Consider the following 15,759-nt stretch of genomic DNA (forward strand, 5'->3'; position numbering starts at 1 on the left):
CAAGTTTGAGGTGGGGACAACTTCTGTGTGGGGTCCATCCTTCGATATAAGGATTCTTTGCAGTCAGGGCCAGGGGCCCCCGGGCACATCCTTTTTCCATTTTCCCTGGGAAAGAAAACTCAGCAGTCCAGGTTCCTGATGTCAGTTTGTAGGGCTCCCTTGGGTCTATCAGGGCAGCACAAGTTTGAGGTGGGGACAACTTCGGTGTGGGGTCCATCCTTCGATATAAGGATTTTTTGCAGTCAGGGCCAGGGGCCCCTGGGCACATCCTTTTTCCATTTTCCCTGGGAAAGAAAACTCAGCATTCCAGGTTCCTGACGTCAGCTTGTAGGGCTGCCTTGGGTCTATCAGGGCAGCACAAGTTTGAGGTGGGGACAACTTCGGTGTGGGGTCCATCCTTCGATATAAGGATTTTTTGAACTGTGGCCCTAGCCCTGGGCCATGGGCCCCTGGGCACATCCTTTTTCCATTTTCCCTGGGAAAGAAAACTCAGCAGTCCAGGTTCCTGATGTCAGTTTGTAGGGCTCCCTTGGGTCTATCAGGGCAGCACAAGTTTGAGGTGGGGACAACTTTGGTGTGGGGTACATCCTTCGATATAAGGAATTTCTGCAGTGAGGCTCCAGCCCAGAGCCAGGGGCCCCTGGGCACATCCTTTGGCCATTTTCCCTGGGAAAGAAAACTCAGCAGTCCAGGTTCCTGATGTCAGTTTGTAGGGCTCCCTTGGGTTTATCAGGGCAGCACAAGTTTGAGGTGGGGACAACTTTGGTGTGGGGTCCATCCTTCGATATAAGGATTCTTTGCAGTCAGGGCCAGGGGCCCCCGGGCACATCCTTTTTCCATTTTCCCTGGGAAAGAAAACTCAGCAGTCCAGGTTCCTGATGTCAGTTTGTAGGGCTCCCTTGGGTTTATCAGGGCAGCACAAGTTTGAGGTGGGGACAACTTCTGTGTGGGGTCCATCCTTCGATATAAGGATTCTTTGCAGTCAGGGCCAGGGGCCCCCGGGCACATCCTTTTTCCATTTTCCCTGGGAAAGAAAACTCAGCAGTCCAGGTTCCTGATGTCAGTTTGTAGGGCTCCCTTGGGTCTATCAGGGCAGCACAAGTTTGAGGTGGGGACAACTTCGGTGTGGGGTCCATCCTTCGATATAAGGATTTTTTGCAGTCAGGGCCAGGCGCCCCCGGGCACATCCTTTTTCCATTTTCCCTGGGAAAGAAAACTCAGCATTCCAGGTTCCTGATGTCAGTTTGTAGGGCTCCCTTGGGTCTATCAGGGCAGCACAAGTTTGAGGTGGGGACAGCTTCGGTGTGAGGTCCATCCTTCGATATAAGGATTTTTTGAACTGTGGCCACAGCCCTGGGCCATGGGCCCCTGGGCACATCCTTTTTTCATTTTCCCTGGGAAAGAAAACTCCGCAGTCCAGGTTCCTGATGTCAGTTTGCAGGGCTCCCTTGGGTCTATCAGGGCAGCACAAGTTTGAGGTGGGGACAACTTTGGTGTGGGCTCCATCCTTCGATATAAGGATTTTTTGCAGTGAGGCTCCTGCCCAGAGCCAGGGGCCCCTGGGCACATCCTTTTTCCATTTTCCCTGGGAAAGAAAACTCAGCAGTCCAGGTTCCTGATGTCAGTTTGTAGGGCTCCCTTGGGTGTATCAGGGCAGCACAAGTTTGAGGTGGGGACAACTTCGGTGTGGGGTCCATCCTTCGATATAAGGATTTTTTGCAGTCAGGGCCAGGGGCCCCCGGGCACATCCTTTTTCCATTTTCCCTGGGAAAGAAAACTCAGCAGTCCAGGTTCCTGATGTCAGTTTGTAGGGCTCCCTTGGGCCTATCAGGGCAGCACAAGTTTGAGGTGGGGACAACTTTGGTGTGGGGTCCATCCTTCGATATAAGGATTCTTTGCAGTCAGGGCCAGGGGCCCCTGGGCACATCCTTTGGCCATTTTCCCTGGGAAAGAAAACTCAGCAGTCCAGGTTCCTGATGTCAGTTTGTAGGGCTCCCTTGGGTCTATCAGGGCAGCACAAGTTTGAGGTGGGGACAACTTCGGTGTGGGGTCCATCCTTCGATATAAGGATTTTTTGCAGTCAGGGCCAGGGGCCCCCGGGCACATCCTTTTTCCATTTTCCCTGGGAAAGAAAACTCAGCATTCCAGGTTCCTGATGTCAGTTTGTAGGGCTCCCTTGGGTCTATCAGGGCAGCACAAGTTTGAGGTGGGGACAGCTTCGGTGTGAGGTCCATCCTTCGATATAAGGATTTTTTGAACTGTGGCCACAGCCCTGGGCCATGGGCCCCTGGGCACAACCTTTGGACATTTTCCCTGGGAAAGAAAACTCAGCAGTCCAGGTTCCTGATGTCAGTTTGTAGGGCTCCCTTGGGTCTATCAGGGCAGCACAAGTTTGAGGTGGGGACAACTTTGATGTGGGGTCCATCCTTCGATATAAGGATTTTTTGCAGTGAGGCTCCAACCCAGAGCTAGGCGCACCTGGGCACATCCTTTTTCCATTTTCCCTGGGAAAGAAAACTCATCAGTCCAGGTTCCTGATGTCAGTTTGTAGGGCTCCCTTGGGTCTATCAGGGCAGCACAAGTTTGAGGTGGGGACAACTTTGGTGTGGGGTCCATCCTTCGATATAAGGATTTTTCGCAGTCAGGGCCAGGGGCCCCCGGGCACATCCTTTTTCCATTTTCCCTGGGAAAGAAAACTCAGCAGTCCAGGTTCCTGATGTCAGTTTGTAGGGCTCCCTTGGGTCTATCAGGGCAGCACAAGTTTGAGGTGGGGACAACTTCGGTGTGGGGTCCATCCTTCGATATAAGGATTTTTTGCAGTCAGGGCCAGGGGCCCCTGGGCACATCCTTTTTCCATTTTCCCTGGGAAAGAAAACTCAGCATTCCAGGTTCCTGACGTCAGCTTGTAGGGCTGCCTTGGGTCTATCAGGGCAGCACAAGTTTGAGGTGGGGACAACTTCGGTGTGGGGTCCATCCTTCGATATAAGGATTTTTTGAACTGTGGCCCTAGCCCTGGGCCATGGGCCCCTGGGCACATCCTTTTTCCATTTTCCCTGGGAAAGAAAACTCAGCAGTCCAGGTTCCTGATGTCAGTTTGTAGGGCTGCCTTGGGTCTATCAGGGCAGCACAAGTTTGAGGTGGGGACAACTTCGGTGTGGGGTCCATCCTTCGATATAAGGATTTTTTGCAGTGAGGTTCCAGCCCAGAGCCAGGGGCCCCCGGGCACATCCTTTGGCCATTTTCCCTGGGAAAGAAAACTCAGCAGTCCAGGTTCCTGATGTCAGTTTGTAGGGCTCCCTTGGGTCTATCAGGGCAGCACAAGTTTGAGGTGGGGAGAACTTTGGTGTGGGGTCCATCCTTCGATATAAGGATTTTTTGCAGTGAGGGCCCTGCCCAGGGCCAGGGGCCCCCGGTCACATCCATTTTCCATTTTCCCTGGGAAAGAAAACTCAGCAGTCCAGGTTCCTGATGTCAGTTTGTAGGGCTCCCTTGGGTCTATCAGGGCAGCACAAGTTTGAGGTGGGGACAACTTTGGTGTGGGGTACATCCTTCGATATAAGGAATTTCTGCAGTGAGGCTCCAGCCCAGAGCCAGGGGCCCCTGGGCACATCCTTTGGCCATTTTCCCTGGGAAAGAAAACTCAGCAGTCCAGGTTCCTGATGTCAGTTTGTAGGGCTCCCTTGGGTCTATCAGGGCAGCACAAGTTTGAGGTGGGGACAACTTTGGTGTGGGGTCCATCCTTCGATATAAGGATTTTTTGAACTGAGGCCCCAGCCATGGGCCCCTGGGCACATCCTTTTTCCATTTTCCCTGGGAAAGAAAACTCATCAGTCCAGGTTCCTGATGTCAGTTTGTAGGGCTCCCTTGGGTTTATCAGGGCAGCACAAGTTTGAGGTGGGGACAACTTTGGTGTGGGGTCCATCCTTCGATATAAGGATTCTTTGCAGTCAGGGCCTGGGGCCCCCGGGCACATCCTTTTTCCATTTTCCCTGGGAAAGAAAACTCAGCAGTCCAGGTTCCTGATGTCAGTTTGTAGGGCTCCCTTGGGTTTATCAGGGCAGCACAAGTTTGAGGTGGGGACAACTTCTGTGTGGGGTCCATCCTTCGATATAAGGATTCTTTGCAGTCAGGGCCAGGGGCCCCCGGGCACATCCTTTTTCCATTTTCCCTGGGAAAGAAAACTCAGCAGTCCAGGTTCCTGATGTCAGTTTGTAGGGCTCCCTTGGGTCTATCAGGGCAGCACAAGTTTGAGGTGGGGACAACTTCGGTGTGGGGTCCATCCTTCGATATAAGGATTTTTTGCAGTCAGGGCCAGGCGCCCCCGGGCACATCCTTTTTCCATTTTCCCTGGGAAAGAAAACTCAGCATTCCAGGTTCCTGATGTCAGTTTGTAGGGCTCCCTTGGGTCTATCAGGGCAGCACAAGTTTGAGGTGGGGACAGCTTCGGTGTGAGGTCCATCCTTCGATATAAGGATTTTTTGAACTGTGGCCACAGCCCTGGGCCATGGGCCCCTGGGCACATCCTTTTTTCATTTTCCCTGGGAAAGAAAACTCCGCAGTCCAGGTTCCTGATGTCAGTTTGTAGGGCTCCCTTGGGTCTATCAGGGCAGCACAAGTTTGAGGTGGGGACAGCTTCGGTGTGGGGTCCATCCTTCGATATAAGGATTTTTTGCAGTGAGGTTCCAGCCCAGAGCCAGGGGCCCCCGGGCACATCCTTTGGCCATTTTCCCTGGGAAAGAAAACTCAGCAGTCCAGGTTCCTGATGTCAGTTTGTAGGGCTCCCTTGGGTCTATCAGGGCAGCACAAGTTTGAGGTGGGGAGAACTTTGGTGTGGGGTCCATCCTTCGATATAAGGAATTTCTGCAGTGAGGCTCCAGCCCAGAGCCAGGGGCCCCTGGGCACATCCTTTGGCCATTTTCCCTGGGAAAGAAAACTCAGCAGTCCAGGTTCCTGATGTCAGTTTGTAGGGCTCCCTTGGGTCTATCAGGGCAGCACAAGTTTGAGGTGGGGACAACTTTGGTGTGGGGTCCATCCTTCGATATAAGGATTTTTTGAACTGAGGCCCCAGCCATGGGCCCCTGGGCACATCCTTTTTCCATTTTCCCTGGGAAAGAAAACTCATCAGTCCAGGTTCCTGATGTCAGTTTGTAGGGCTCCCTTGGGTTTATCAGGGCAGCACAAGTTTGAGGTGGGGACAACTTTGGTGTGGGGTCCATCCTTCGATATAAGGATTCTTTGCAGTCAGGGCCTGGGGCCCCCGGGCACATCCTTTTTCCATTTTCCCTGGGAAAGAAAACTCAGCAGTCCAGGTTCCTGATGTCAGTTTGTAGGGCTCCCTTGGGTTTATCAGGGCAGCACAAGTTTGAGGTGGGGACAACTTCTGTGTGGGGTCCATCCTTCGATATAAGGATTCTTTGCAGTCAGGGCCAGGGGCCCCCGGGCACATCCTTTTTCCATTTTCCCTGGGAAAGAAAACTCAGCAGTCCAGGTTCCTGATGTCAGTTTGTAGGGCTCCCTTGGGTCTATCAGGGCAGCACAAGTTTGAGGTGGGGACAACTTCGGTGTGGGGTCCATCCTTCGATATAAGGATTTTTTGCAGTCAGGGCCAGGCGCCCCCGGGCACATCCTTTTTCCATTTTCCCTGGGAAAGAAAACTCAGCATTCCAGGTTCCTGATGTCAGTTTGTAGGGCTCCCTTGGGTCTATCAGGGCAGCACAAGTTTGAGGTGGGGACAGCTTCGGTGTGAGGTCCATCCTTCGATATAAGGATTTTTTGAACTGTGGCCACAGCCCTGGGCCATGGGCCCCTGGGCACATCCTTTTTTCATTTTCCCTGGGAAAGAAAACTCCGCAGTCCAGGTTCCTGATGTCAGTTTGCAGGGCTCCCTTGGGTCTATCAGGGCAGCACAAGTTTGAGGTGGGGACAACTTTGATGTGGGGTCCATCCTTCGATATAAGAATTTTTTGCAGTGAGGCTCCAACCCAGAGCCAGGGGCCCCTGGGCACATCCTTTTTCCATTTTCCCTGGGAAAGAAAACTCATCAGTCCAGGTTCCTGATGTCAGTTTGTAGGGCTCCCTTGGGTGTATCAGGGCAGCACAAGTTTGAGGTGGGGACAACTTTGGTGTGGGGTCCATCCTTCGATATAAGGATTTTTCGCAGTCAGGGCCAGGGGCCCCCGGGCACATCCTTTTTCCATTTTCCCTGGGAAAGAAAACTCAGCAGTCCAGGTTCCTGATGTCAGTTTGTAGGGCTCCCTTGGGTCTATCAGGGCAGCACAAGTTTGAGGTGGGGACAACTTTGGTGTGGGCTCCATCCTTCGATATAAGGATTTTTTGCAGTGAGGCTCCAGCCCAGAGCCAGGGGCCCCTGGGCACATCCTTTTTCCATTTTCCCTGGGAAAGAAAACTCAGCAGTCCAGGTTCCTGATGTCAGTTTGTAGGGCTCCCTTGGGTGTATCAGGGCAGCACAAGTTTGAGGTGGGGACAACTTCGGTGTGGGGTCCATCCTTCGATATAAGGATTTTTTGCAGTCAGGGCCAGGGGCCCCCGGGCACATCCTTTTTCCATTTTCCCTGGGAAAGAAAACTCAGCAGTCCAGGTTCCTGATGTCAGTTTGTAGGGCTCCCTTGGGTTTATCAGGGCAGCACAAGTTTGAGGTGGGGACAACTTCGGTGTGGGGTCCATCCTTCGATATAAGGATTTTTTGAACTGTGGCCCCAGCCCTGGACCATGGGGCCCTGGGCACATCCTTTTTCCATTTTCCCTGGGAAAGAAAACTCAGCAGTCCAGGTTCCTGATGTCAGTTTGTAGGGCTGCCTTGGGTCTATCAGGGCAGCACAAGTTTGAGGTGGGGACAACTTCGGTGTGGGGTCCATCCTTCGATATAAGGATTTTTTGCAGTGAGGCTCCAGCCCAGAGCCAGGGGCCCCTGGGCACATCCTTTGGCCATTTTCCCTGGGAAAGAAAACTCAGCAGTCCAGGTTCCTGATGTCAGTTTGTAGGGCTCCCTTGGGTCTATCAGGGCAGCACAAGTTTGAGGTGGGGACAACTTCGGTGTGGGGTCCATCCTTCGATATAAGGATTTTTTGCAGTCAGGGCCAGGGGCCCCCGGGCACATCCTTTTTCCATTTTCCCTGGGAAAGAAAACTCAGCAGTCCAGGTTCCTGATGTCATTTTGTAGGGCTCCCTTGGGTCTATCAGGGCAGCACAAGTTTGAGGTGGGGACAACTTCGGTGTGGGGTCCATCCTTCGATATAAGGATTTTTTGAACTGTGGCCCCAGCCCTGGGCCATGGGCCCCTGGGCACATCCTTTTTCCATTTTCCCTGGGAAAGAAAACTCAGCAGTCCAGGTTCCTGATGTCAGTTTGTAGGGCTCCCTTGGGTCTATCAGGGCAGCACAAGTTTGAGGTGGGGACAACTTCGGTGTGGGCTCCATCCTTCGATATAAGGATTTTTTGCAGTGAGGCTCCAGCCCAGAGCCAGGGGCCCCTGGGCACATCCTTTTTCCATTTTCCCTGGGAAAGAAAACTCAGCAGTCCAGGTTCCTGATGTCAGTTTGTAGGGCTCCCTTGGGTGTATCAGGGCAGCACAAGTTTGAGGTGGGGACAACTTCGGTGTGGGGTCCATCCTTCGATATAAGGATTTTTTGCAGTCAGGGCCAGGGGCCCCCGGGCACATCCTTTTTCCATTTTCCCTGGGAAAGAAAACTCAGCAGTCCAGGTTCCTGATGTCAGTTTGTAGGGCTCCCTTGGGTTTATCAGGGCAGCACAAGTTTGAGGTGGGGACAACTTCGGTGTGGGGTCCATCCTTCGATATAAGGATTTTTTGAACTGAGGCCCCAGCCCTGGGCCATGGGCCCCTGGGCACATCCTTTTTCCATTTTCCCTGGGAAAGAAAACTCAGCAGTCCAGGTTCCTCATTTCAGTTTGTAGGGCTCCCTTGGGTCTATCAGGGCAGCACAAGTTTGAGGTGGGGACAACTTCGGTGTGGGGTCCATCCTTCGATATAAGGATTCTTTGCAGTGAGGCTCCAGCCCAGAGCCAGGGGCCCCTGGGCACATCCTTTGGCCATTTTCCCTGGGAAAGAAAACTCAGCAGTCCAGGTTCCTGATGTCAGTTTGTAGGGCTCCCTTGGGCCTATCAGGGCAGCACAAGTTTGAGGTGGGGACAACTTTGGTGTGGGGTCCATCCTTCGATATAAGGATTCTTTGCAGTCAGGGCCAGGGGCCCCTGGGCACATCCTTTTTCCATTTTCCCTGGGAAAGAAAACTCAGCAGTCCAGGTTGCTGATGTCAGTTTGTAGGGCTCACTTGGGTCTATCAGGGCAGCACAAGTTTGAGGTGGGGACAACTTCGGTGTGGGGTCCATCCTTCGATATAAGGATTTTTTGAACTGAGGCCCCAGCCCTGGGCCATGGGCCCCTGGGCACATCCTTTTTCCATTTTCCCTGGGAAAGAAAACTCAGCAGTCCAGGTTCCTCATTTCAGTTTGTAGGGCTCCCTTGGGTCTATCAGGGCAGCACAAGTTTGAGGTGGGGACAACTTCGGTGTGGGGTCCATCCTTCGATATAAGGATTCTTTGCAGTGAGGCTCCAGCCCAGAGCCAGGGGCCCCTGGGCACATCCTTTGGCCATTTTCCCTGGGAAAGAAAACTCAGCAGTCCAGGTTCCTCATTTCAGTTTGTAGGGCTCCCTTGGGTCTATCAGGGCAGCACAAGTTTGAGGTGGGGACAACTTTTGTGTGGGGTCCATCCTTCGATATAAGGATTCTTTGCAGTCAGGGCCAGGGGCCCCTGGGCACATCCTTTTTCCATTTTCCCTGGGAAAGAAAACTCAGCAGTCCAGGTTGCTGATGTCAGTTTGTAGGGCTCCCTTGGGTCTATCAGGGCAGCACAAGTTTGAGGTGGGGACAACTTCGGTGTGGGGTCCATCCTTCGATATAAGGATTCTTTGCAGTGAGGCTCCAGCCCAGAGCCAGGGGCCCCTGGGCACATCCTTTGGCCATTTTCCCTGGGAAAGAAAACTCAGCAGTCCAGGTTCCTGATGTCAGTTTGTAGGGCTCCCTTGGGCCTATCAGGGCAGCACAAGTTTGAGGTGGGGACAACTTTGGTGTGGGGTCCATCCTTCGATATAAGGATTCTTTGCAGTCAGGGCCAGGGGCCCCTGGGCACATCCTTTGGCCATTTTCCCTGGGAAAGAAAACTCAGCAGTCCAGGTTCCTGATGTCAGTTTGTAGGGCTCCCTTGGGTCTATCAGGGCAGCACAAGTTTGAGGTGGGGACAACTTCGGTGTGGGGTCCATCCTTCGATATAAGGATTTTTTGCAGTCAGGGCCAGGGGCCCCCGGGCACATCCTTTTTCCATTTTCCCTGGGAAAGAAAACTCAGCATTCCAGGTTCCTGATGTCAGTTTGTAGGGCTCCCTTGGGTCTATCAGGGCAGCACAAGTTTGAGGTGGGGACAGCTTCGGTGTGAGGTCCATCCTTCGATATAAGGATTTTTTGAACTGTGGCCACAGCCCTGGGCCATGGGCCCCTGGGCACAACCTTTGGACATTTTCCCTGGGAAAGAAAACTCAGCAGTCCAGGTTCCTGATGTCAGTTTGTAGGGCTCCCTTGGGTCTATCAGGGCAGCACAAGTTTGAGGTGGGGACAACTTTGATGTGGGGTCCATCCTTCGATATAAGGATTTTTTGCAGTGAGGCTCCAACCCAGAGCCAGGCGCACCTGGGCACATCCTTTTTCCATTTTCCCTGGGAAAGAAAACTCATCAGTCCAGGTTCCTGATGTCAGTTTGTAGGGCTCCCTTGGGTCTATCAGGGCAGCACAAGTTTGAGGTGGGGACAACTTTGGTGTGGGGTCCATCCTTCGATATAAGGATTTTTCGCAGTCAGGGCCAGGGGCCCCCGGGCACATCCTTTTTCCATTTTCCCTGGGAAAGAAAACTCAGCAGTCCAGGTTCCTGATGTCAGTTTGTAGGGCTCCCTTGGGTCTATCAGGGCAGCACAAGTTTGAGGTGGGGACAACTTTGGTGTGGGGTCCATCCTTCGATATAAGGATTTTTTGCAGTCAGGGCCAGGGGCCCCTGGGCACATCCTTTTTCCATTTTCCCTGGGAAAGAAAACTCAGCATTCCAGGTTCCTGACGTCAGCTTGTAGGGCTGCCTTGGGTCTATCAGGGCAGCACAAGTTTGAGGTGGGGACAACTTCGGTGTGGGGTCCATCCTTCGATATAAGGATTTTTTGAACTGTGGCCCTAGCCCTGGGCCATGGGCCCCTGGGCACATCCTTTTTCCATTTTCCCTGGGAAAGAAAACTCAGCAGTCCAGGTTCCTGATGTCAGTTTGTAGGGCTGCCTTGGGTCTATCAGGGCAGCACAAGTTTGAGGTGGGGACAACTTCGGTGTGGGGTCCATCCTTCGATATAAGGATTTTTTGCAGTGAGGCTCCAGCCCAGAGCCAGGGGCCCCTGGGCACATCCTTTTTCCATTTTCCCTGGGAAAGAAAACTCAGCAGTCCAGGTTCCTGATGTCAGTTTGTAGGGCTCCCTTGGGTGTATCAGGGCAGCACAAGTTTGAGGTGGGGACAACTTCGGTGTGGGGTCCATCCTTCGATATAAGGATTTTTTGCAGTCAGGGCCAGGGGCCCCCGGGCACATCCTTTTTCCATTTTCCCTGGGAAAGAAAACTCAGCAGTCCAGGTTCCTGATGTCAGTTTGTAGGGCTCCCTTGGGTTTATCAGGGCAGCACAAGTTTGAGGTGGGGACAACTTCGGTGTGGGGTCCATCCTTCGATATAAGGATTTTTTGAACTGTGGCCCCAGCCCTGGACCATGGGGCCCTGGGCACATCCTTTTTCCATTTTCCCTGGGAAAGAAAACTCAGCAGTCCAGGTTCCTGATGTCAGTTTGTAGGGCTGCCTTGGGTCTATCAGGGCAGCACAAGTTTGAGGTGGGGACAACTTCGGTGTGGGGTCCATCCTTCGATATAAGGATTTTTTGCAGTGAGGCTCCAGCCCAGAGCCAGGGGCCCCTGGGCACATCCTTTGGCCATTTTCCCTGGGAAAGAAAACTCAGCAGTCCAGGTTCCTGATGTCAGTTTGTAGGGCTCCCTTGGGTCTATCAGGGCAGCACAAGTTTGAGGTGGGGACAACTTCGGTGTGGGGTCCATCCTTCGATATAAGGATTTTTTGCAGTCAGGGCCAGGGGCCCCCGGGCACATCCTTTTTCCATTTTCCCTGGGAAAGAAAACTCAGCAGTCCAGGTTCCTGATGTCATTTTGTAGGGCTCCCTTGGGTCTATCAGGGCAGCACAAGTTTGAGGTGGGGACAACTTCGGTGTGGGGTCCATCCTTCGATATAAGGATTTTTTGAACTGTGGCCCCAGCCCTGGGCCATGGGCCCCTGGGCACATCCTTTTTCCATTTTCCCTGGGAAAGAAAACTCAGCAGTCCAGGTTCCTGATGTCAGTTTGTAGGGCTCCCTTGGGTCTATCAGGGCAGCACAAGTTTGAGGTGGGGACAACTTCGGTGTGGGCTCCATCCTTCGATATAAGGATTTTTTGCAGTGAGGCTCCAGCCCAGAGCCAGGGGCCCCTGGGCACATCCTTTTTCCATTTTCCCTGGGAAAGAAAACTCAGCAGTCCAGGTTCCTGATGTCAGTTTGTAGGGCTCCCTTGGGTCTATCAGGGCAGCACAAGTTTGAGGTGGGGACAACTTCGGTGTGGGGTCCATCCTTCGATATAAGGATTTTTTGCAGTCAGGGCCAGGGGCCCCCGGGCACATCCTTTTTCCATTTTCCCTGGGAAAGAAAACTCAGCAGTCCAGGTTCCTGATGTCAGTTTGTAGGGCTCCCTTGGGTTTATCAGGGCAGCACAAGTTTGAGGTGGGGACAACTTCGGTGTGGGGTCCATCCTTCGATATAAGGATTTTTTGAACTGAGGCCCCAGCCCTGGGCCATGGGCCCCTGGGCACATCCTTTTTCCATTTTCCCTGGGAAAGAAAACTCAGCAGTCCAGGTTCCTCATTTCAGTTTGTAGGGCTCCCTTGGGTCTATCAGGGCAGCACAAGTTTGAGGTGGGGACAACTTCGGTGTGGGGTCCATCCTTCGATATAAGGATTCTTTGCAGTGAGGCTCCAGCCCAGAGCCAGGGGCCCCTGGGCACATCCTTTGGCCATTTTCCCTGGGAAAGAAAACTCAGCAGTCCAGGTTCCTCATTTCAGTTTGTAGGGCTCCCTTGGGTCTATCAGGGCAGCACAAGTTTGAGGTGGGGACAACTTTTGTGTGGGGTCCATCCTTCGATATAAGGATTCTTTGCAGTCAGGGCCAGGGGCCCCTGGGCACATCCTTTTTCCATTTTCCCTGGGAAAGAAAACTCAGCAGTCCAGGTTGCTGATGTCAGTTTGTAGGGCTCCCTTGGGTCTATCAGGGCAGCACAAGTTTGAGGTGGGGACAACTTCGGTGTGGGGTCCATCCTTCGATATAAGGATTCTTTGCAGTGAGGCTCCAGCCCAGAGCCAGGGGCCCCTGGGCACATCCTTTGGCCATTTTCCCTGGGAAAGAAAACTCAGCAGTCCAGGTTCCTGATGTCAGTTTGTAGGGCTCCCTTGGGCCTATCAGGGCAGCACAAGTTTGAGGTGGGGACAACTTTGGTGTGGGGTCCATCCTTCGATATAAGGATTCTTTGCAGTCAGGGCCAGGGGCCCCTGGGCACATCCTTTGGCCATTTTCCCTGGGAAAGAAAACTCAGCAGTCCAGGTTCCTGATGTCAGTTTGTAGGGCTCCCTTGGGTCTATCAGGGCAGCACAAGTTTGAGGTGGGGACAACTTCGGTGTGGGGTCCATCCTTCGATATAAGGATTTTTTGCAGTCAGGGCCAGGGGCCCCCGGGCACATCCTTTTTCCATTTTCCCTGGGAAAGAAAACTCAGCATTCCAGGTTCCTGATGTCAGTTTGTAGGGCTCCCTTGGGTCTATCAGGGCAGCACAAGTTTGAGGTGGGGACAGCTTCGGTGTGAGGTCCATCCTTCGATATAAGGATTTTTTGAACTGTGGCCACAGCCCTGGGCCATGGGCCCCTGGGCACAACCTTTGGACATTTTCCCTGGGAAAGAAAACTCAGCAGTCCAGGTTCCTGATGTCAGTTTGTAGGGCTCCCTTGGGTCTATCAGGGCAGCACAAGTTTGAGGTGGGGACAACTTTGATGTGGGGTCCATCCTTCGATATAAGGATTTTTTGCAGTGAGGCTCCAACCCAGAGCCAGGCGCACCTGGGCACATCCTTTTTCCATTTTCCCTGGGAAAGAAAACTCATCAGTCCAGGTTCCTGATGTCAGTTTGTAGGGCTCCCTTGGGTCTATCAGGGCAGCACAAGTTTGAGGTGGGGACAACTTTGGTGTGGGGTCCATCCTTCGATATAAGGATTTTTCGCAGTCAGGGCCAGGGGCCCCCGGGCACATCCTTTTTCCATTTTCCCTGGGAAAGAAAACTCAGCAGTCCAGGTTCCTGATGTCAGTTTGTAGGGCTCCCTTGGGTCTATCAGGGCAGCACAAGTTTGAGGTGGGGACAACTTTGGTGTGGGGTCCATCCTTCGATATAAGGATTTTTTGCAGTCAGGGCCAGGGGCCCCTGGGCACATCCTTTTTCCATTTTCCCTGGGAAAGAAAACTCAGCATTCCAGGTTCCTGACGTCAGCTTGTAGGGCTGCCTTGGGTCTATCAGGGCAGCACAAGTTTGAGGTGGGGACAACTTCGGTGTGGGGTCCATCCTTCGATATAAGGATTTTTTGAACTGTGGCCCTAGCCCTGGGCCATGGGCCCCTGGGCACATCCTTTTTCCATTTTCCCTGGGAAAGAAAACTCAGCAGTCCAGGTTCCTGATGTCAGTTTGTAGGGCTGCCTTGGGTCTATCAGGGCAGCACAAGTTTGAGGTGGGGACAACTTCGGTGTGGGGTCCATCCTTCGATATAAGGATTTTTTGCAGTGAGGTTCCAGCCCAGAGCCAGGGGCCCCTGGGCACATCATTTGGCCATTTTCCCTGGGAAAGAAAACTCAGCAGTCCAGGTTCCTGATGTCAGTTTGTAGGGCTCCCTTGGGTCTATCAGGGCAGCACAAGTTTGAGGTGGGGAGAACTTTGGTGTGGGGTCCATCCTTCGATATAAGGATTTTTTGCAGTGAGGGCCCTGCCCAGGGCCAGGGGCCCCCGGTCACATCCATTTTCCATTTTCCCTGGGAAAGAAAACTCAGCAGTCCAGGTTCCTGATGTCAGTTTGTAGGGCTCCCTTGGGTCTATCAGGGCAGCACAAGTTTGAGGTGGGGACAACTTCGGTGTGGGGTACATCCTTCGATATAAGGAATTTCTGCAGTGAGGCTCCAGCCCAGAGCCAGGGGCCCCTGGGCACATCCTTTGGCCATTTTCCCTGGGAAAGAAAACTCAGCAGTCCAGGTTCCTGATGTCAGTTTGTAGGGCTCCCTTGGGTCTATCAGGGCAGCACAAGTTTGAGGTGGGGACAACTTTGGTGTGGGGTCCATCCTTCGATATAAGGATTTTTTGAACTGAGGCCCCAGCCATGGGCCCCCGGGCACATCCTTTTTCCATTTTCCCTGGGAAAGAAAACTCATCAGTCCAGGTTCCTGATGTCAGTTTGTAGGGCTCCCTTGGGTTTATCAGGGCAGCACAAGTTTGAGGTGGGGACAACTTTGGTGTGGGGTCCATCCTTCGATATAAGGATTCTTTGCAGTCAGGGCCAGGGGCCCCCGGGCACATCCTTTTTCCATTTTCCCTGGGAAAGAAAACTCAGCAGTCCAGGTTCCTGATGTCAGTTTGTAGGGCTCCCTTGGGTTTATCAGGGCAGCACAAGTTTGAGGTGGGGACAACTTCTGTGTGGGGTCCATCCTTCGATATAAGGATTCTTTGCAGTCAGGGCCAGGGGCCCCCGGGCACATCCTTTTTCCATTTTCCCTGGGAAAGAAAACTCAGCAGTCCAGGTTCCTGATGTCAGTTTGTAGGGCTCCCTTGGGTCTATCAGGGCAGCACAAGTTTGAGGTGGGGACAACTTCGGTGTGGGGTCCATCCTTCGATATAAGGATTTTTTGCAGTCAGGGCCAGGCGCCCCCGGGCACATCCTTTTTCCATTTTCCCTGGGAAAGAAAACTCAGCATTCCAGGTTCCTGATGTCAGTTTGTAGGGCTCCCTTGGGTCTATCAGGGCAGCACAAGTTTGAGGTGGGGACAGCTTCGGTGTGAGGTCCATCCTTCGATATAAGGATTTTTTGAACTGTGGCCACAGCCCTGGGCCATGGGCCCCTGGGCACATCCTTTTTTCATTTTCCCTGGGAAAGAAAACTCCGCAGTCCAGGTTCCTGATGTCAGTTTGCAGGGCTCCCTTGGGTCTATCAGGGCAGCACAAGTTTGAGGTGGGGACAACTTTGATGTGGGGTCCATCCTTCGATATAAGAATTTTTTGCAGTGAGGCTCCAACCCAGAGCCAGGGGCCCCTGGGCACATCCTTTTTCCATTTTCCCTGGGAAAGAAAACTCATCAGTCCAGGTTCCTGATGTCAGTTTGTAGGGCTCCCTTGGGTTTATCAGGGCAGCACAAGTTTGAGGTGGGGACAACTTTGGTGTGGGGTCCATCCTTCGATATAAGGATTTTTCGCAGTCAGGGCCAGGGGCCCCCGGGCACATCCTTTTTCCATTTTCCCTGGGAAAGAAAACTCAGCAGTCCAGGTTCCTGATGTCAGTTTGTAGGGCTCCCTTGGGTCTATCAGGGCAGCAC

Source organism: Lonchura striata, chromosome 26 (genome assembly GCF_050655825.1).
Source record: "Lonchura striata isolate lonStrDom1 chromosome 26, ASM5065582v1, whole genome shotgun sequence".
Classification (NCBI taxonomy): Eukaryota; Metazoa; Chordata; class Aves; order Passeriformes; family Estrildidae; genus Lonchura; species Lonchura striata.